This window comes from Lepidochelys kempii, chromosome 1 (assembly GCF_965140285.1).
Source record: "Lepidochelys kempii isolate rLepKem1 chromosome 1, rLepKem1.hap1, whole genome shotgun sequence".
NCBI classification, from domain to species: Eukaryota; Metazoa; Chordata; order Testudines; family Cheloniidae; genus Lepidochelys; species Lepidochelys kempii.
Window position 1 is genome coordinate 293827258 of NC_136380.1, and position 20626 is coordinate 293847883.

Consider the following 20626-nt stretch of genomic DNA (forward strand, 5'->3'; position numbering starts at 1 on the left):
TTCAAGAAGTATTTTGCATTGTGTGTATGTTTTGAGATTCCTAATGAAATAATAGTATTGATTTGAGGTCTGTGTTAATGTTGCTGTATTGTGATGAAATATGCATTTCTTTGTGTTTGATACGAATATTGTGTCTATGTTTATCCTACTGGCACATTTATGAGATCCTTAACCATGCTGCCTGCCAAGGGCCCATATCCAAGATGTTATGGAGGGATTGTCGAGGATCATCTGGCCCTCTGACTACTACCCCATGCAACTCATCCATGTGGGCACTAATGATACTGTGAGGTATGACCCTCAGCAGATCACAAGTGACTACAGGGCTCTGGGAGTAAGGGTGAGGAAATTGGGAATGCAGGTCATGTTCTTTTCAGTCCTTCCAGTCAAGGGTAGGGGTCTGGACAGAGACAGATGCATCCTGGAGGTGAATGCCTGGCTGCGAGGATGGTGTCACCAGGAAAGCTTCAGCTCCCTCGATCACAAGATGCTGTTCCAGGAAGAAGGACTGCTAAACAGAGATGGGGTCCACCTATCGAGGAAGGGGAAGAGCATATTTGGCTACAGACTGGCTAGCCTAGTGAGGAGAGCTTTAAACTAGGTTTGATGGGGGCAGGTGACCAAAGCCCACAGATAAGTCAAAAACATGGAGACCTGGAAGAAGGGTCGGAATCTGGGGGGAGCAAGGGCTGTTATAGCAGAAATAAGGGAGAGACAAGACAGAACTGTGGAGGTAAATCAAATCAGTATCTTAGATGTCTGTATACTAATGCGAGAAGTATGGGGAATAAGCAGGAACAACTCAAAATGCTAGTAAATAAACACAACTATGACGTAGTTGGCATCACGGAGACTTGGTGGGCTAATACACATGACTGGAATATTGGTATAGACTGATACAGCTTGCTCAGGAAGGGCAGGCAGGGAAAAAAGGGAGGAGCTGTTGCCTTATATATTAAAAATGTACACACTTAGACTGAGGTTGAGATAGAATTTAGAGACAGACTTGTTGAAAGTCTCTGGGTAAGGATAAAAAGGGTAAAAAACAAGGATGATGTCATAGTAGGGGGTCTACTACAGGCCACCAAACTAGGAAGAAGAGGTGGATGAGGCTTTTTTTAAACAACTAACAAAATCATCCAAAGCATAGGACTTGGTGGTGATGCGGGACTTCAACTACCAAGCAGATGTTGGGAAAATAACACAGCAGGGCACAGATTGTCCAGCAAGTTCTTGGAATGTATTGGAGACCATTTTTTTTATTTCAGAAGGTAGAGAAAGCTACTAGTGGGGAGGCAGTTCTAGATTTGATTTTGACAAATAGTTTGGAACTGGTTGAGAATTTGAAAGTGGAAGGCATCTTGGATGAAAGTGATCATGAAATGGTAGAATTAATGATTCTAAGGAATGGTAGGAGGGAGAACAATGAAGACAATGGATTTCAAGAAGGCAGACTTCAGCAAACTCGGAGTTGGTAGATAAACTCCCATGGGAAGCAAGTCTGAGGGGAAAAACAATTGAAGACAGTTGGCAGTTTTTCAATGAGCTACTATTAAGGGCACAAGAGCAAACTATCCCACTGCATAGGTGTAACATTATTGACATGAACTGGGACCACATAGATCATTGTTGTAACCAAGGTCCTGTAACAGCACCAAATCTTGTATAAAGGGGGTCAAAAAAGGTATCTAAGACAAGGTTATGGTTTGCTGGTTATGATTATGCTATCTGTATATGTGTATCATTTTGTAGTTGAAGTTATGAATATTGGCTCTGTACTGTCTGTATTTCAAACTTATGCTATGCTTCTGGGTGATACCCCAGACAAGTTGGTGTCAGCTCTGCCTACCCTGCTTGATGGCAGAGCTGACACCATCAGCTATACAACTGATCCATTGAGGACCATCAGCTATACAACTGATCCATTGAGAGAAGGCAGACACACCTTGTGACTCAGCAAGGCATGCAGCGACATGCCTATGGACAGAACTCTGAGGTTTTTCCATGCCATGTGATGGACAGCTTGTCTTTGGGACAAAGAAAGCAGAGACCACATGGCAAGAGACTATAAAAAGCTGCTGCAGCTCCTCCATCTTGTCTTCAGTCCTGCTTCTTATCTCTGGAGGGACTTTGCTACAAACGGAAGCTCTACACAAAGGACTGATGACCCATCCCAGCTGTGGATGTCCTCCAGAGACTTGATTTGAACCTGCAGTTTATTCCATCACTGCTACAAGCCTGAACCAAGAACTTTGCCATTACTGTATGTAATTGATTCCATTTAACCAATTCTAGCTCTCATCTATATCTTTTTCCTTGTATGAATAAACCTTTAGATTTTAGATTCTAAAGGATTGGGAACAGCATGATTTATGGGTAAGATCTGATTTGTATATTGACCCAGGTCTGGGGCTTGGTCCTTTGGGATCGAGAGAACCTTTTATCTTTTACTGGGGTATTGGTTTTCATAACCATTCATCCCCATAACGAGTGGCACTGGTGGTGATACTGGGATACTGGAGTGTCTAAAGGAATTGCTTGTGTGACTTGTGGTTAGCCAGTGGGGTAAAACCAAAGTCCTCTCTGTTTGGCTGGTTTGGTTTGCCTTAATGGTAAAGGAACCCCAGCCTTGGGCTGTAACTGCCCTGCTTTAAGCAATTTGTCCTAAATTAGCACTCTTAGTTGTGTCCCGCCAGAACCAGCATAGTTACAGTAGGAAAGATAGGAAGTATGGTAAGAGACCACCCTGGCTTACCCAGGAGATCTTCAATGATCTAAAACTCAAAAAAGAATTCTACAAAAAGTGGAAACTCGGCCAAATTACAAAGGATGAATATAAATAAATAACACAAGTATGTAGGGACAAAATTAGAAAGGCCAAGGCACAAAATGAGATCAAACTAGCTAGGGACATAAAAGAAAAAAAGAAAACATTCTACAAATATGTTAGAAGCAAGAGGAAGACCAAGAACAAGTAGGCCCGTTACTCAATGAGGGGGGAAAATGTGGAAATGGCAGAAGTGCTTAATGACTTAATTTCGGTTTTCACCAAGAAGGTTGTTGGCTATTGGATGTCTAACATAGTGAATGCCAGTGAAAATGTGGTAGGATCGGAGTCTAAAATAGGGAAAGAACAAGTCAAAAATTACTTAGACAAGTTAGATGTCTTCAAATCACTAAGACCTGATGAAATGCATCCTAGAATACTCAAGGAGCTGACTGAGGAGATATCTGAGCCATTAGCAATTATATTTGAAAAGTCATGGAACACAGGAGACATTCCAGAAGACTGGAAAAGGGCAAATATAGTGCCCATCTATAAAAAGGGAAATAATGACAACCCGAAGAATTACAGACCAGTCAGCTTAACTCCTATACATGGAAAGAGAATGGAGCAAATAATTAAGCAATCAATTTACAAACACCTAGAAGATAATAAGATGATAAATAACAGTCAGCATGGATTTGTCAAAAACAAATCGTGTCAAACCAACCTGATAGATTTCTTTGACCGGGTAACAAGCCTTGTGGATGGGGGAAAGTGGTAGATGTGGTATATCTTGACTTTAGCAAGGCTTTTGATACTGTCTCGCATGACCTTCTAGTAAATAAACTAGGGAAATACAACCTAGATGGAGCTACTATAAGGTGGGTACATAACTGGTTGGAAAATTGTTCCCAGAGAGTAGTTATCAGTAGTTCACAGTCATGCTGAAAGGGAATAACAAGTGGGGTCCAGCAGAGATCAGTCCTGGGTCCGGTTCTTTTTAATATCTTCATCAATGACTTAGATAATGGCATAGAACGTACACTTATAAAGTTTAGGGATGATACCAAGCTGGGATGGGTAGAAAGTCTTTGGAGGATAGGATTAAAATTCAAAATGATCTGGACAAACTGGAGAAATAGTCTGAAGTAAATAGGATGAAATTTAATAGAACAAATGCAAAGTACTCCACTTAGGAAGGAACAATCAGTTGCACACATACAAAATGGGAAATGACTGCCTAGGAAGGAGTACTATGGAAAGGGATTTGGGGGTCATAGTGGACCACAAGCTAAATATGAGTCAACAGTGTAACGCTGTTGCAGAAACAGCAAACATCAGTCTGGGATATATTAGCAGGAATATTGTAGGCAAGACACAAGAAGTAATTCTTCCGCTCTACTCTGTGCCGATTATGCCTCAACGGGAGTATTGTGTCCAGTTCTGGGCACCACATTTCAGGAAAGATGTGGACAAATTGGAGAAAATCCAGAGAAGAGCAACAAAAATAATTAAAAGTCTAGAAAACATGAGCTGTGAGGGAAGATTGAAAAAATTGGGTATGTTTAGTCTGAAGAAGAGAAAACTGAGAAGGGACATGATAACAGTTTTCAAGTACATAAATGCTTGTTACAAGGAGGAGACTTCAACTACCAAGAAAAATTGTTCTTCTTAACCTCTGAGGATAGGACAAGAAGCAATGAGCATAAATTGTCGCAAGGGCAGTTTAGGTTGGACATTAGGAAAAACTTCCTCACTGTTAGAGTGGTTAAGCACTGGAATAAATTGCCCTGGGTTGTGCAATCTCCATCACTGGGGATTTTTAAGAGCAGGTTGGACAAACACCTGACAGGGATGGTCAGGATAATACTTAGGCCTACCTTTAGTGCAGTGGACTGGACTAGATTCATATATTCATATATTCATAGATATTAAGGTCAGAAGGGACCATTATGATCATCTAGTCTGACCTCCTGCACAATGCAGGCCACAGAATCTCACCCACCCAATCCTGCGATAAACCTCTCACCTATGTCTGAGCTATTGAAGTCCTCAAATCATGGTTTAAAGACTTCAAGGAGCAGAGAATCCTCCAGCAAGTGACCCATGCCCCATGCTACAGAGGAAGGCGAAAAACCTCCAGGGCCTCTTCCAATCTGCCCTGGAGAAAAATTCCTTTCCGACCCCAAATATGGCGATCAGCTGAACCCTGAGCACATGGGCAAGATTCACCAGCCAGATACCCAGGAAAGAATTCTCTGTAGTAACTCAGATCCCACCCCATCTAACATCCCATCACAGGCCATTTGGCCTATTTACCATGAATATTTAAAGATCAATTAATTGCCAAAATCATATTATCCCATCATACCATCTCCTCCATAAACTTATCGACTTTAATCTTGAAGCCAGATAGGTCTTTTGCCCCCATTGCTTCCCTTGGAAGGCTATTCCAAAACTTCACTCCTCTGATGGTTAGAAACCTTCATCTAATTTCAAGTCTAAACTTCCCGATGACTGGTTTATAACCATTTGTTCTTGTGTCCACATTGGTACTGAGCTTAAATAATTCCTCTCCCTCTCTGGTATTTATCCCTCTGATATATTTATTGAGAGCAATCATAGATGACCTCTCAAGGACCCTTCCAGTTCTATGATTCTATGATTTTTAAACATTTGTGCACTTTTAAGTACTTGCGATTTGTAAGTCATGTAAGATGAAAAGAAGTGTTTAAAGGCACTGACTTGGGACTCAGGCAATCAGGGTTCATTCCCTGGCTCTGATACAGCCTTTCTGTGTGACCTTAAGCACATGTTCAAGTGCTTTGGTGGGTCCATTCATGTTCACTTTACGTTTAAGTGCTTTGCAGAACTGGAGCCTTTCTGCCAGTCAGTCATTTGAATCATGGCGTAGTGCAGTGGCTCTCAAACTTTTTTACTGGTGACCCCTTTCACATAGCAAGCTTCTGAGTACGACCCCTCCTTATAAATTAAAAACACTTCTTTATATATTTAACACCATTATAAATGCTGAGTGCAAAGTGGGGTTTGAGGTGAGGCTGACAGCTCATGACCCACCCCCATGTAATAACCTAGCGACCCCCTGAGTGGTCCCGACCCCCAGTTTGAGAACCCCTGGTGTAGTACTACTTCATCATCATTTAGGGGGTTGTGAGGCTAAATCTATTAATGCTCAAAGTGCTCACATACTATAAACATGGGGGTCATATGGTCATAGATGACAGTAAGCTGGCTGAAGCTCAATGCACATGAGACTGAGATGATGGTTGAGGGGTGGGGCAAGCAGCTTGAGGAAATGGTGGTGGTAATATCAGCCCCTTTGATTGAGAGTGTGTTTGCCATCAGTTACTAGTTTTCACAACTTAGGAGCCACCTAGATTGCCCACTCGTCTCCAGTGGAATTCCAGGTGTTCGTTATGACCTATAGCGCCCTAAAGGGCCTGGGATTGTCTTATGTGAGGGGTTGCCTCTCTCCCCATGCCAAACTGCCACAGCTACAGTCAGCAAGAATGATCGAGATAGATCCTCTTTGTTATAAAAGAGAGGAAGTGACTGGCAGGGCATTGTGTGTGACAGCTCTGAGACCCTGGAATTTGCTCACCATATCTGAAATAGCCCAAATGTGGTGACCTTGCAGGCATTCTCCAAAAATAAACTTGAGCTGGGTTCTGGAGAGTGCTGAAGGTATATATCCCATATTGATGAACAGGTGTAAAGGAGCTTCTGTAGCTGGCTGGCTGAAGTCCTGTTGAATTGATTGTTTTAATTCTGTTGAGATTTACGTATAATGTTAGTGTCCTGTGGGCCTTGGATAGGCATCTTTAGAGTTATTATTTAAATCCAAATAAATAAAAGTACGTAGATAATTGAGTTTATTGTAATCATCTAGCAACCTTAACTAGGTTTTTTAAACAATTTTTTGGGATCATTTTGATTGTTTCTGAATTCCCCTAGGCTGTTTTTGTCGTTATCTATTACATAGGTAAATAAAGATAAAGTTATTTGATGTGGTATGAATACGGGGTCACCCTCTCTTTAAATTAAAGGGATGAGCTGAGCTGACCAAACTAATAATGGCTATACAACAAAATCCATATTCCTTTAGCTATTTGGAAATTGTAGAAAGAATCTGTCAGTGAAAATGCACCGTCTACAAAGAAAATATCACCCCAGCATGTTTTCAAGGGTCATGAAAAGCTCTCAAAGAGAATGAATTTTAGATAAGTACCAACTCTGGTATCTTTGTTTGGCCACTGAAATAAATCACTGATGAGGGGGGCTATTGCGGAATATATTCCCTATTGGCTTTTTCTTTTCTCTATCCATTTTCAGTGATGGAGAATTGTGTCTAGTTTTTCAATAGAAAATCCTTAAACATTTTGTTATTTCTGCCCTTGAAAACTGAGTCTTGCACAAGCCAATGTCAAAATCTATCTAATCTATCTGCATTTTTGAAGTGCTTATCACTCTCGTACTGTATAAAGATTAAAAACTGACAGTAAGACTGCCTGGGGATAGTCAGTAAAATCTATTCGTGTTTTGAGTGTTGTGATATAATGGGGTTTCACTGGGCTGATAAAGAGACACAAGAAAGCCTAGGCTCTGCACAAAACTTTCAAAGAGTTATTTTGAAGGCTTAATTTCAAAAGAAATATTTAGTTTATTCAATGTTTTCAGAACAAATTCAATATGACTTAAACCTAGAAATAAGAAGATATCAAATTGTAGTTATTTTATGCTGGGGACTCAAAAAGTGAGACTACAAAACTGATTTCATGTTTTTGAAAGTTTAGGCCATAGTGTCCAAGACTTCTCTCACTAAAGTAAACAGCAAAAAACTTCCACTGAAATCAGTGGGAACAGGATTGAGCCTAAAACTATCCAAAGGAAATTAAATTAATAACTTGGTTTAATGGTAATTTATTTTCTTCAGTTTTGGTCCAGGACACAGGTTTTCAAGATGTATGTATGTGGAAATTTCAAAGGGGGAACAGTAACAAGCCATTTTGAGCTACAGAATGAGACAAACATTAGGCAAAGCAACATTTCAGATCATGAGAATTTTTAAGGATCTAGCTCATAAATGATTAAAGCAAATTCTTCAGGCTTTGCAAAAATAGTCTCCCGTGTCTTCAAAATAAATCTGACCATTTCCAGGCTAATTACATTTTCCAAACCAAAGTGGAGGGCAGCCTAGTAGCAACCTTGATAATGGGAAGCAACCACCTCTGTAAAATTCATCCCACTGTATTTCCCTAATGGAAGTCAACTGATGAGCTTTCAATTATATTCTGAAGGTCAACAAATTAGGTATTCAAGAAACCAACACAGAAAGCAGATTCCAATACCAAGGGCCTGGTACCAAGAATGCCCTGCATCTAGTCCCCCAGAGTTCGAGTCCAGGATGCACACGTAGCTCAGCTGATTTTAAGTCAGGGACGGGCAAACTTTTTGGCCTGAGGACCGCATTGGGTTTCTGAAATTGTATGGAGGGCCGGTAAGGGGAGGCTGTGCCTCCCCAAACAGCCAGGCACGGCCTGGCCCCCGCCCCCTAATTGACCCTCCCCCCGCTTCTCATCCCCTGACGGCCCTCCCCAGGACTCCTGCCCCCCCAACCATCCCCCCCGTTCCCCGACAGCCCCACGGGGACTCCTGCCCCATCCACCCACACTGCTTTCTGTCTACTGACCTCCCCTGAATCCCCCACCCCATCCAGCCCGCACCTCTCCTTCCTAACTGCCCCTCGGGGACCCGTGCTCCATCCAACTATCCCTTCTCCCTGACTGCCCCCTGACACCCTGCCCCCTAACTGCCCCCCGCCACCCCATCCAACCCCCCCTCCTTCCTGACTGCCCCCCCTGGAACCCCTGTCCCATCCACCCCCCCACTCCCTGTCCCCTGACCACCACCGGAACCCCTGCCCACCCCCCGTCACCCCATCCAACCCCTCCTCTCCTTCCTCACTGCCCCCCCGGGACCCCTGCTCCCATTCAATCCCCCTGTTCCCCACCCTCTGACCGCCCCAACCCCTATCCACACCCCCAGCCCCTGACCACCACCCCGAACTTCCCTGCATGCTATCCAACCCCCGCCCCCTGCCCCCTTACCATGCTGCCTGGAGCTCCGGTGGCAGGCAGTGCAGCTGCACTAGGACAGGCAGCCACGTTGCGCAGCACCGAGTCAGGCCGAGCTCTGCAGCTGCGCTGCCTCAGGAGCTCGCTGCTCCGCCGCCCAGAGCATTGTGCCAGCGGCGCAATAAGCTGAGGCTGCAGGGGGAGGGGAAATAGCTCAGGGGCCGGACAGGATGGTTCCGCGGGCCGGATGTGGCCTGGTGGCTGTAGTTTGCCCACCTCTGTTTTAAGTGCTGCAAACGACCAGAAACAGAGAGGTGGGTTGTAAGTCAGCCAGGGTTCAGGACGCAAAACAGGTAGGGCTTTACAGATGAAATCAAAGCCTGTGACATATCTGGAGTAGTGTTGTTTTACATTGCTTAGCGGAGATAAACAACAAAAAGAATTCTGCACAAGCCCAATTAATGTTTGTCTGTATTTTGCAGTATGTATATATGCCTGTTAAATAGATAGGGGAACAGTGTCAAAACAGAATTTGTTCATAATGAAAAAATCAGAATAGTTGCAACAGACAACACAGGAAAGCAATACATTTATTTCACTGATACATCAGACTGCTGTGTACATAAACATTTCTTGAAGCTTTGATTGAATTTTGTCATTCACTCAGTCCACTGAACTTGTCACACACTTCTTATTTAACCTATGTCCTTCATGTTTCCAGTATTTTAATATCTATGCTAGCTCTCTCAAGGATACAGCTAGAGGACTCGATTGAGGATTCAGATAAAATATCTGATATCATAGTACAGCAAGGTCACCTTTGTATCCTTGTGACCAGAGCCTTGGTTCACCCTCATTGACCCTGCATGCACTTATGTTCTGTGTCAATCAAGCAAGAGTAGGGAAAGGAGAGTTGTTTATGCAAGAAAGTCTAGGCTGATTCATGTTAAACCTGTACACTTGTTACAAAATAGGCAATCAACTTTCACCTTTCTGATTCTTACTTCTCACTTAGCTTATGGCTTCTTTGGCTTTTGTTGTTTGTTCGCTTTTGTTCACTCAGAGAAAGCCTAATTCTATATTTTTCACAGAAATCAGTGAAGCCAGGGTAGGCTTCTTTTGTTAGTGTACAATATATAGCATTCAGAGAATTTTTTTATAAAAAACATTCATAACTAGTCCTCAGCATGATGATAATAATCTGTGACAAGCAACCAGAAATCCTTGAAAACTTTAACAGTTCCACAGGAAACGTTCTGAGTCTCTCAAGGAATAATAGATAGTGTTATTCATTTTTCATGAAGCTGAAAAGGGGGGGGAAGACCTAAATCATATTTTGAAATTTGCTGAAAATATATGTTTTTTCTTTGTATTTCAGGAAGAAACTGTTGACCTGTTCAGATTGGCTGCAGCCTATTGAGCCTCATCCAATGCCCATTGAAATCAATGGAAGTACTTTCATTAACTCTAGTGAGAGTCGGAAAGGTCCAATAGAATATGCAGTTGCAAATATGGAACTGTAGTATAAAATAATCTTTTTATTCTATTATTTTTTAAAGCCCTGTATGGATATAGATGGGGTCATCCCTCAGTTCTTCCAATCTCCATTCTCTCCTCAAACTAAGCAGTGCAGAGTGCAAAATGTTTCTGGAAAAGAACTGGAGCATATAACAATTTTCAACTGTGAAATCATCCAACAAATTTTGGAAAGGGCAATAAATAGTTCTAGGACAAACTGCTGGATTATATTTTATAGCTCTTCATCAATAAAGAATTGCACAGAAATTTCACCTTAGAAGCAGAGCTTTTATTCTCTTGTAGGGTTATGATTCTTGAAAACTTTTACATCATTTAAATTCCCTTTCATAGCCTCCCAAACCCTTAACTTCTTGTCTAGGTATTCAGCACACACCAAGAGCTCATTGCTACAGTCCCCTCATTGCTATGTGAGATTCACTGTTTCCTGCAAAATACGCAGTCTCATGGGCTTGGTCCCACCCAAGTTTCCCCTTACTGTAAATAGAGCTAGAAAGTAAGATCATTGTAGATACTGTAGGGATCAGAAACAATGCAGAAAACTGAGCAGCCAAAAGGGCATTTATCTTATAGCAACAGCTCACCTTCTGGAACAAATTACTTAGCAGGGGCAAAAAAGCTATTTATATGTAGCACTCAAGGAGCTGCATAATCTCCCCCAAACTTTGTTTCCCCTCTCTAATTTAAAGTAGTCCATGTTCCAAAGGTAGAAAAATCAAGGGTTCTTGATTGCTGACAAACTATACAAAACTATTCATAGACCTTCTTAGTTGTAGTTACAAACAGCTAAATGTGAGAGGTTTTCCCCCACCCCATTTTTAGTATGGTTCATAGGCCCAAAGTGATATAAAATGATAATGATAACATCAGAATAATGGAAGAAGATGTAGTGGATGGGGGAAGGTGAATTAACAACTACTTAGGTAATGGATAGAGGAAATGGAGTCTTAAAAAAAACCCACCATGGATGAATTTTCAAAACTTGGCCTTTATTTGGGCACACTAAATTTTTGAGTAATATCATAAAAAATAAAGAGGAGGATTGGTCTAGAAAGGAAGAATGATGTTGTTGTTTAAGCACTGAACCAGGACTCACAGGCCATGATTTTCAAAACTGATTACTGATATTTCAGAATTCTGTTTTTGTGAAATCAACTTGTTGAGCATCTATGCTCTGACTCTGACCTGCTCTGCATGTATTTTGCACAGGTGTGTTGTGGAAAATGAGACACACCATCTGTTTGGTTCAAAGAGCCTGAGGCCTTTTATTAGATACAAGCATGCAGGGAGAGGGAGACCAAGATGGTCATGCGCAGGTGCCACCCTGGTCTCTCTCTACCCTGCTCCTATAATACCAGTCTTATATAGGTCCAAATCCAAGCCAAATGATACATTTCCTTATTAGTTATTTTTCACCACTTAAGCACTATTAATAAAGCCTTATAAGCAGATAACAGAAAGACAGTTTCAAAATTAGCACTGTGCTGACACACCTTGTTATTATCAAGATCTGCGGTTTGCTGTGGCAGCATTTTGACTACGGACTTTTGCAGGGTGGAGAGCACATATAATGGATGGCTAGCAACTCTTCCAGAGGCCCTTTGGTTCTTTTCTAGTTAGAGATTGGCCTAGTCCATTATCTGGGTCAAGTGCCACAGCCCAGCATACGTAAATGCTTTTAGCTTAAGCCAAGTCTTACAGGATACATGCCGTAGGCCTCTTGCGTTACAGCTCATGCATATGTTGCATAGATTGTGCCACAGAATGGGAAGGGGTCAGGTGTTGTATCAACCAGGCAAGGTACTCACAAGCTTCAACAGGACTTTATTTTCAAAGTGGAAACCTCTTTACCAAGCTGCTGCTGCACCATATGTAGCTTTCTCCCAGCCTCGCAACGCTTCCCTGCTCCTTCCTGTTTCCTGTCCTTTCAGACTCCCAACAGCCAGTGCTCCCAATTCTAATAATTACAAGCAACATGTAAACACCACATTCCCTCCTCTTTTAAGAAACTCTCCCACTTAAAATAAACATTATTCTAACCACGGGAACAAATATGAAACAAGACACTATACTGTTGGCAGAAATATTACACTAAAAACACTGTAGATACTACATAACAGTCTCTAGTCCAGACAGGTGGTTGTCTGGGTCTGACAGCTTGTCTCTCAAGCCCCGGTTCCAGTGCAATGTCTTGTTGTGTTGGTACTACTGTGTAGTCATCCAATGCAGACTGGGTGTTGGCATAATCTCCTCTTGGTGCATAGGCAGTTGCAAGATAAGAAGCGTTCCATACCTGCCCATCAGCAAGTCGATAGGGGTAAGGTCCCTTCTTCTCTATGATTTTAAGAGGAGCTGTGAATTTATGGTCCCCTTTGCGTAAAATTCCAGGTTTTCGTATTCTAACAAAGGAACCACACTCAAACTTTGGTTCCTTAGCACCCCACCGCTTGTCTGTGAAAGCTTTAGACTTTGCTTGTTCTGTTCAACTGGTTTTCTCACATCATCCTCAGCTGGGGCATCAGGTCGTGCCTTTAACAATCCAGCAATGTTCAGTTTAGTATTCATCTGTTTCCCATGCAGTAACTCTGTGGGTGATCTTTACGTTGTGGCATGTTGTGTAGCCCGGTATGCTTGCAAGAAATCAGTAATGAAGGGTATCCACAATCGCCCTTCCAGTTTAGCCGTTTGCAACTCTTTCAAATTTCTGTTAAACCGTTCGATTTCCCCATTGACTTGAGGGTAATATAGGGATGACCTTATGTGTAAAATGTTCCTCTGTGCTAGAAAAGTTTCAAACTCCAGGGAAGTAAGTTGACTACCATTATCTGAAACCAGTTCTTTGGCGTTACCTGGCCTGCTAAAAACTGAAGAGAGGAACTTAATTACTGTAGCAGAAGAGATTTGTGATGTAAACGCTACCTCAGGCCATTTACTGAAATAGTCTATTAAAGTGATGGCATAATGGCAGTCACTTGGAGCAGTATCAAAGGGTCCTACAATGTCAATCACCACTTTTTCCCCATGCAGATTCAGGAAGAGGAACAGGCTGTAATGGAGGGGTACATGTCACTGCTGTCTTATCATGCATTTGGCAAGTGACACAGGATTTTATGAGTGCTTCAGTTTGAGAGTCCATCCCTGGCCACCAATACAGATCCCATAGTCATTGTTTAGTTCGGACAATTCCTTGATGAGTATCGTGTGCCAGGTGTATGAGTTTTGACTGTAATTTTTCTGGTACAAGAAGCCGGTGTGTACCGCATAGCACACAGCCATCAAACAAAGAAAGTTCATCCCAAACTCTAAAATAAGGCAGCAAAACTAGGTCAAGGTTTTTAGGGTGATTGGGCCATCTCTTTGTCAGAAATTCCTGCAGTTTGTTGAATTGGACACGCTGAACAAGCAGCTTGAAATTGTTCTCTTGTAACTGCAGTGAGAGTGCGTGTAATAAGCGCAACCAGTACATCCTCATCCTCCAGTGGACCATCTGGTGAAGGCAAAGGCAGGCAAGAAAGGCAATCAGTGATCACATTTTGGTTTCCAGGCTTATATTCCACTTCATAATTGAAAGAGAGTAATCTTGCAGACCATTGAGCAATATGGTATCCTGCTCTTCCCAGTCCTTTAGTTGTGTGCAACGTCGTCAAAGGGCTGTGGTCTGTGCGCAACTTGAACATGAGGCCCCACTGGTAAGTTCTCCATTTTTCAGTAGCCCAGACACAAGCAAGTGCTTCTTTTTCGACTGTAGAATATTTTCTCTCAGCAGTACTTAGTGTCCTTGAAGCAAATGCAACAGTCCTCTCTGTGTTGTTCTCATGCAGTTGTGTGAGGACAGCTCCAAGTCCATAATCAGAAGCATCAGTAGTTACAATTGTGGGCAATGCAGGACTGAACAGTGCAAGAACTGGACTATGTACAATCAAGTCTTTCACCGTTTCAAAACTAGCTTGTGCATCCATTGTCCACACTAAGGTTGAACTTCTCCGTAGTAATTCTTGTAATGGTTCAATGACAGAAGCATAATTGGGAATGAATTTTGCATACCAGGAGGTAAGGCTGAAGAAGGAATGTAAGGTTTGCAAATCTGTTGGAGGAGGAGCATTTGAAATTGCCAGGATATGATCTGGATCAGGTTTTAGTCCAGCCTGTGAAATTGTATGCCCCAGAGACGAGAGTTCAGTTTGTCTAAATTTGCATTAGGACCTATTGAGCTGGAGGCCTGCTGTGCTGATGCAGTTTAGTACAGACTGCAGGTTATTATCATGCTCCTCAGAAGTATTTCCAAACATAATAATATCATCCAGATAGCACCGAACTCCATGTTGATTCTTCAGAATCAATGACATTTTTTTGAAATGAGAGACCGTATGGAACATGTATAAAACTAAATAGTCTCTCATGTATAATAAATGCTGTGAGGTCTCTGCTATCTTCATGCAACATAACCTGGTGGTATGCCCTCTGCAAATCACGAATAGAAAACAACTTTGCTCCCCGGAGTTCTGCAAATACTTCTTCTATTTGAGGAAGAGGATGGCTGTCAATCACAATAGCTTTATTTGGATCCCTTAAGTCCACACAAAGGCGAATGCCTCCACCCTTCTTCTGCATCACTACTATAGGTGAAACCCATTCCGAGGAGTCGATCTCCTCAATAATGTCCTTTTGAACAAGTTTTCTAAGTTCCTCTCAAACAGCTTCCCTGACTGAAAATGGTAAGTGCCGTAACTTCTGTCGTACAGGCATCACATTATTCCGCATTTTAACTTTATGCAGAAACCCATAAGCACAGCCAAGTTACTCCTCAAGCTGGTGTTGGGTCCCAGCTGAAACTGGTGTGTGTACCAAAGAAGTGCTTTGCTGAGAAAGATCAATCCGTCCATTAACTACCCTGAGATTTAAAGCAGCCAATAAATCTCTGCAAATGATAGGAGTGCTTTTGTGGACAATGTAGAACTCTGCATTTATGCAGCAATCACCAAAAGTAACTATTACTGGCAGGCAGCCATGTCCTGGAATATGGTTTTTCAAATAGCACACCAAGTGAAGTTTGGGTTCAGTAAGAGGCACATCTTTAAAGTAATGCAGATAGATGGAATCAGGTAGTATAGATAGTGCTGAGTCAGTGTCCAACATTAGCTGAATAGAGTGTGGTTTGCCTGAGGGTATGGCTGAAACGTTTACAGTGCACTTTATCTGTTCTGGAATATGTGCAGTTGTGATTTTGCCCACGCTCAGCACAGTAACATCTGGTATTGTAACTGCATGCACCTGATGATTGAACTGGCTACTGTGACATACTTTAGCAAAATGTCCAATCTTTTTGCAATGATTGCACTGAGCTACTTTTGCCGGAAATCCTGTGTTGCTTGCAAGGTATTGTGGGGATCCACAGTGAAAACATGCTTTTACTGTATTTTGAATTTGCTGATTCGGTGGTTTTTCATTCGTTTTCCTCTTGCAATTGTGTGTCTGCAGTGGAAGTGAACTTTTCTGCAAAGGAGTCACAGCTTGGACTGTGCCTCCTGTATCCATGCTCATTATTTTAGCTTCACCTGTAGCTGACTCAATCTGAGTAGCAATGGTTACTGCTTCTTCTAGTGTATGTTGTGGTTCTAGAAGTAACCATTCTCTTACACGAAGCATGGTTGTTTTCTCAATGAGCTGGTCACAAATTACAATCAGACTCCTCAGGGAAGCAATATACTGCATTATAGTTTCCCCTGGTTTCTGCTCACGCTGGTGAAATCTGTAGCGATTAGCTACTACATTCACTTTTGGCACAAAAAATTTCTTAAATATGAGACTGCACTCACTGCATTAATCATCTGCAAGGGGAAAAGTGTAAAATATACGCTGCCCTTCTGCTCCAAGGCAGTGGATTAGCAGAGCACGCTTTCTTACTTCAGAAATCTCTGTAGCAGTGATTGCAAGCAGATAAGTCTCAAACATATGGATCCAGGTAGTAAAAATAATTGGAGGCTCACCAGGGCTTTGCAGAAAGGGTGCAGGTGGGTTCAGAGGCAGAAGATCCATCCTCGTCGCCAAAATGTTGAATCAACCAGGCAAGGTACTAACAAGCTTCAACAGGACTTTATTTTCAAAGTGGAAACCTCTTTACCAAGCTGCTGCTGCACCCTCTGTAGTTTTTTCCCAGCCTCTCAACTCCTCCCCCTCCTTCCTGTTTCCTATCCTTTCAGACTCCCAACAGCCAGTGCTCCCAATTCTAATAATTACAAGCAACATCTAAACACCACATCAGCTCAATAGTAATTTCTCCCACAGGTGTAAATCATAAGGTGGAGGAAAATGAAGCATCAGGCCTTGTGTGTGCAAGACAGTGAACAAAAACTGAACATACAAAGTTGCACACACAGAAATGGAGACTGGATTAGAAACCTTTTGAAAATGTAGCACTTGGAGTTTAAGTCTCCATCTATTTATATTAGAAGCACAGACCAGAACAGAGACACTCTTATTTTATGTCTGTACAGCTCCCAGCACCTTGGACTCCTGATTCTAACTGTGGCCCTTGGGTTTTGCCATGATGTAAGTAGTAAATAACATCTTATGCTACTGAGTAACATTTTGAAGATAAACCAATTCAAACTATTTGTAGTTTTCTTAATTGATGAGGCTGGAGGTTTTCATTCAGTAGTTATAAATTAATGCAGAATTAACAAAGCAGCAATGGAAGCATTCTTTCACAGATATTTCAAAACCTTGTGGTACTGTAAAGTTTTATTCTTGGAATATACTACCATTTGTTTCTTAATTAAAATTTAAATTTTTTAGGTACCACTAAAAATGCAAAACAATTTTCTTCCCTTAATGATCCTTTCTAACCTGTGAATAAATTAATATCTAAATACCTGAAGAAAAATGTGCTTTTACAAGGGTATTTAAGGAAAGTGCTACAGAACAATGTCTGATCACTGACAGTAATCAGTTGGCTCAGCCTAGAGAAATGAAGAAAACAAAACCTTAAATATTTACTACATATACATCTTCCAAGTTTATGATCCAGTCCAGTTCTCATTGAAGCCAAAGGAAAAATTCCATTGATTTAAACTGGAGCAGGAGCAGACTCTTTGTTAATAACATGAACAGTGATTTCAAGAATGGTTTCATATTTTATAGAGAAACATATGAGCTCAATCAGTGTTACAAACTACATAAATATGCACCCAAACTATTTGATAGCCAGCATCATGAATTATATTTTACAATTTGAAGAGTTTTCCTTTAAGCTCAAATTTCCAGCTCTGAAGGAATTCTGAAAACTCCTGTAATATTTCATACATATTGCATAACATGTTTTGAAAGATGTCCCAACAACAAAGATATTACTAAATTACAGTGACAAACATTAGAAATGAAGCCAAAAAGAATTTTAAAAACATCTACACTTTCATTTTAATTTATTTTCCATTGTAAATAATCCCATACCTTACACAATTAGTTCCTCCTGTAATCAAACTGCAAAGCACTTTGCTACTACTTAAAATTAATGACTAATGGTCCACAAAGCCAACAAGGAAGTAAATTTATGCCAGCTGAGTAACAGGCTGAACCACTCTCAGCCAGTTACATCCAGATAAATTAAGCATGTCATGTGATACTATGTCAAAGCTAACGTATAATTTTCCTACTTCCATTCAGGTGGTATGCATGTGACAAATACAACTTTAAGTTTCCAACAACAGATGTTGTTATAGCAACTGAATAGGGCATTCAGAGATACTGTGTGAAAGTCACAGATGACAGAAGTTATAAGGAAAGACTTGATTTATAATTGTTTCACAGAACTTTAACTCTCGGGCCTATTGGTGTTTTGTAAAAGGATTTCTATTACAGTTTCTGAAACTACCAGGGAACATTAAAACTCCTACTGTAAAGAAAATGAAATAAATGTAAATTTTCAGTCAGTTGGAAGTTGTCAGAAAAGGAGGCTAGCACTTTAATGCAGGTTTTGAAAAACAAGGTTTGGACTAGAATGGAATTTAGATCTTATTCTTATCTCATATTATTGTAATACCATTATCTTCAGTGGAGTTCCTCCTCCTTTACAGTGATATAAGAGTGATTGGAATCTTACCTTCCATGCACAAAGATGATAGGATTGGTGAGAGGGAGGCAAAATTGGATGTCTCCTGAAATTTCCAAGAAGCAAAAATACTGTATTTTCATGTCTGGAGCAGTGTTCCCTCTAATTTGTTCCACACATGTGTGGAATGAATTTTGTTATGTGCACCAATATGGAAGTGATGTGTGACACATCATTTTCATATTGGTTCACATAACAACATTTGTCGGGGGGGAGGGGTTCGGAGTGTGGGAGGGGGCTCAGGGCTGGAGCAGAGGGTTGGGGTGCAGGGATGTGAGGACTCTGGCTGGGGTGCAGGCTCTGGGGAGGGTCCAGGGATGAGGGGTTCAGGGCTGGGGCAGAGGTTTGGGGTGTGGGGGAGTGAGGGCTCTGGGGTGATGCTGGGGATGAGGGGCTCAGGGCTGGGGCAAAGTGTGGTGCAGGGGGTGAGGGCTTCGGCTGGGGATGTGGGCTCCGGGGTGGGGCCGGGGGTTTGGGGTGCAGGAGGGTGCTCCGGGGCTGTGGCAGGGAGAGAGGACTCCCCAGCTCTCTCTACCCGCAGCAGCACCTGGGCTGTGGGGGAGAGTCTCCTCTCCCCGCCGCAGCAGTTTCAAGGCTGGGGCTGCGGGATAGGCACCCCACCCCCGGCCGCAGCAGGTCTGGGGCTGAGTTGGGGCCAGAGGAGGGGCGCCACAGCTGCAGTAGGTCCAGGGCGGGGCTGGGTTCAGGCCACTCCTCCCCTGGCCGCGGCAGGTTGGGGGCTGGGCTGGAGAAGGGGTGCCCCTCCCCCAGCCGTGGCAGGTCCCAGCTGGGCAAGTTCCCTGAGCGCATGTGTGGAGCTAAATGGGCTGCTGCGCAGCCACGCAGCTTACAGGGAACTTAGGTCTGGAGCCATATATGTGTTTAAATAAGTACAGTGATTTTAGTTATGAACGTGAAAGACCATGTGCTTGCGGGAGAGGGAGAAATGAAGAAAACAATAAAGGAATGTTGGAAGGCATAGAAGTTTAACATGCTGAATTCAGCAAAGAAATTGTGGGAGAGCAGAAGGAGTTGAAAAACAATAAGAACCTTAGAAAGTAATATGAAAATAAGCTAATAAAATATTTTGGTTACAAAAAATGAAAATGGATGGTTAGAGCTTTAGATTCTTCAAGGTGCTAAGCATTCCTATGACACAATGAGTGGCCTCACCTTCATCTGATCAGAGATGTTGGCATCCTTTTGTCTGCGAGAGACAGTGGAAATTACAGCCTATGATGTAGATGGTTTGCAATGTCTCATATGACTAAATAGTTCAATCCGAGGTCATTTGCAACAACGACCTTTGGCAGTTGCAAATGTATGTATCATAAAACCCTCTCAAGAGGTGCACGGTTACTTTCGTAGTATCACATTCTACATGACTCCACTCTCACACTTCTAACCCCATTGTAGTTCATGGAGTTACACCACTGTAAAATTGGTGTGAGAGCAGAATCAGGCCCCTTGTGTTTAATGCCTGCAATAGGGCATGCTGACTGCTTAAAACAGGCTACTAACCCAGTAAAGCTCTATTCCCAGTTCAGCCCAGAACAAAGGCATTCTGGAGGTTGTGGTTCCCAAAGGGACCATGAAAACTGTAGGCAATAGCCAGGAATTCTGGAAAAAAGGAGGGAGGAATATAATTAAACTCCGTGCCCAGATAAGTAATGAGAGAGCAGGGCGGGAGTAAGGCCTAATGTAGACATCTCTGCTAAGAGTGGCAGAGACTCTGTCTCTCTCTAGTAAAATGACCTGGAAAGAGGGCCTAAAAAGACAGCCAGGTGGCTGGGTAAAATACACCCAGAGGGAGGGATTTTATTTTGGCTGGTCTCACAGCTGTAGTTTGTGCTTGTGAGTTCCTTTCTGATTCTGAGGGCCACCAGGGGATGTTGGTGTGTTATTTTGGATGGGTGGAAGATTTAAGTGAGGAATGTGACCCAGAGAGAGAAAGAGAAAATGAGTGGATGAGATGCAGTTATACCTGGAGAAGGAGGAAAACTGATAGGCTCTTGATGGGGGGCTGTTGCACAAGGATAAGACAGGGTAGATGTTTCAGATTTTTGTTACCCTAGAAGAGGAAACTCTTGATGTAGCTGCAAAACTAAATTAGTCTATTAA

At 42.2% G+C, this 20626-nt stretch overlaps 1 protein-coding gene across 4 annotated transcripts in view; it reads right to left on the reverse strand.

Moving 5' to 3' along the window:
- The window catches only part of SLC16A7 (solute carrier family 16 member 7), a 148123-nt gene that overhangs the window by 78962 nt on the left and 48535 nt on the right, over nucleotides 1–20626 (reverse strand). Inside the window, exon 1 of one of the 4 annotated variants that reach the window (XM_073327959.1) lies at nucleotides 17848–17906. The exons of the other annotated variants lie outside the window; for them this stretch is intronic. The gene's annotated coding sequence lies outside the window, so the exon portion shown is untranslated. Of the gene's footprint in view, nucleotides 1–17847; nucleotides 17907–20626 lie in introns of those variants that run through there. 4 annotated transcript variants of the gene reach the window in all.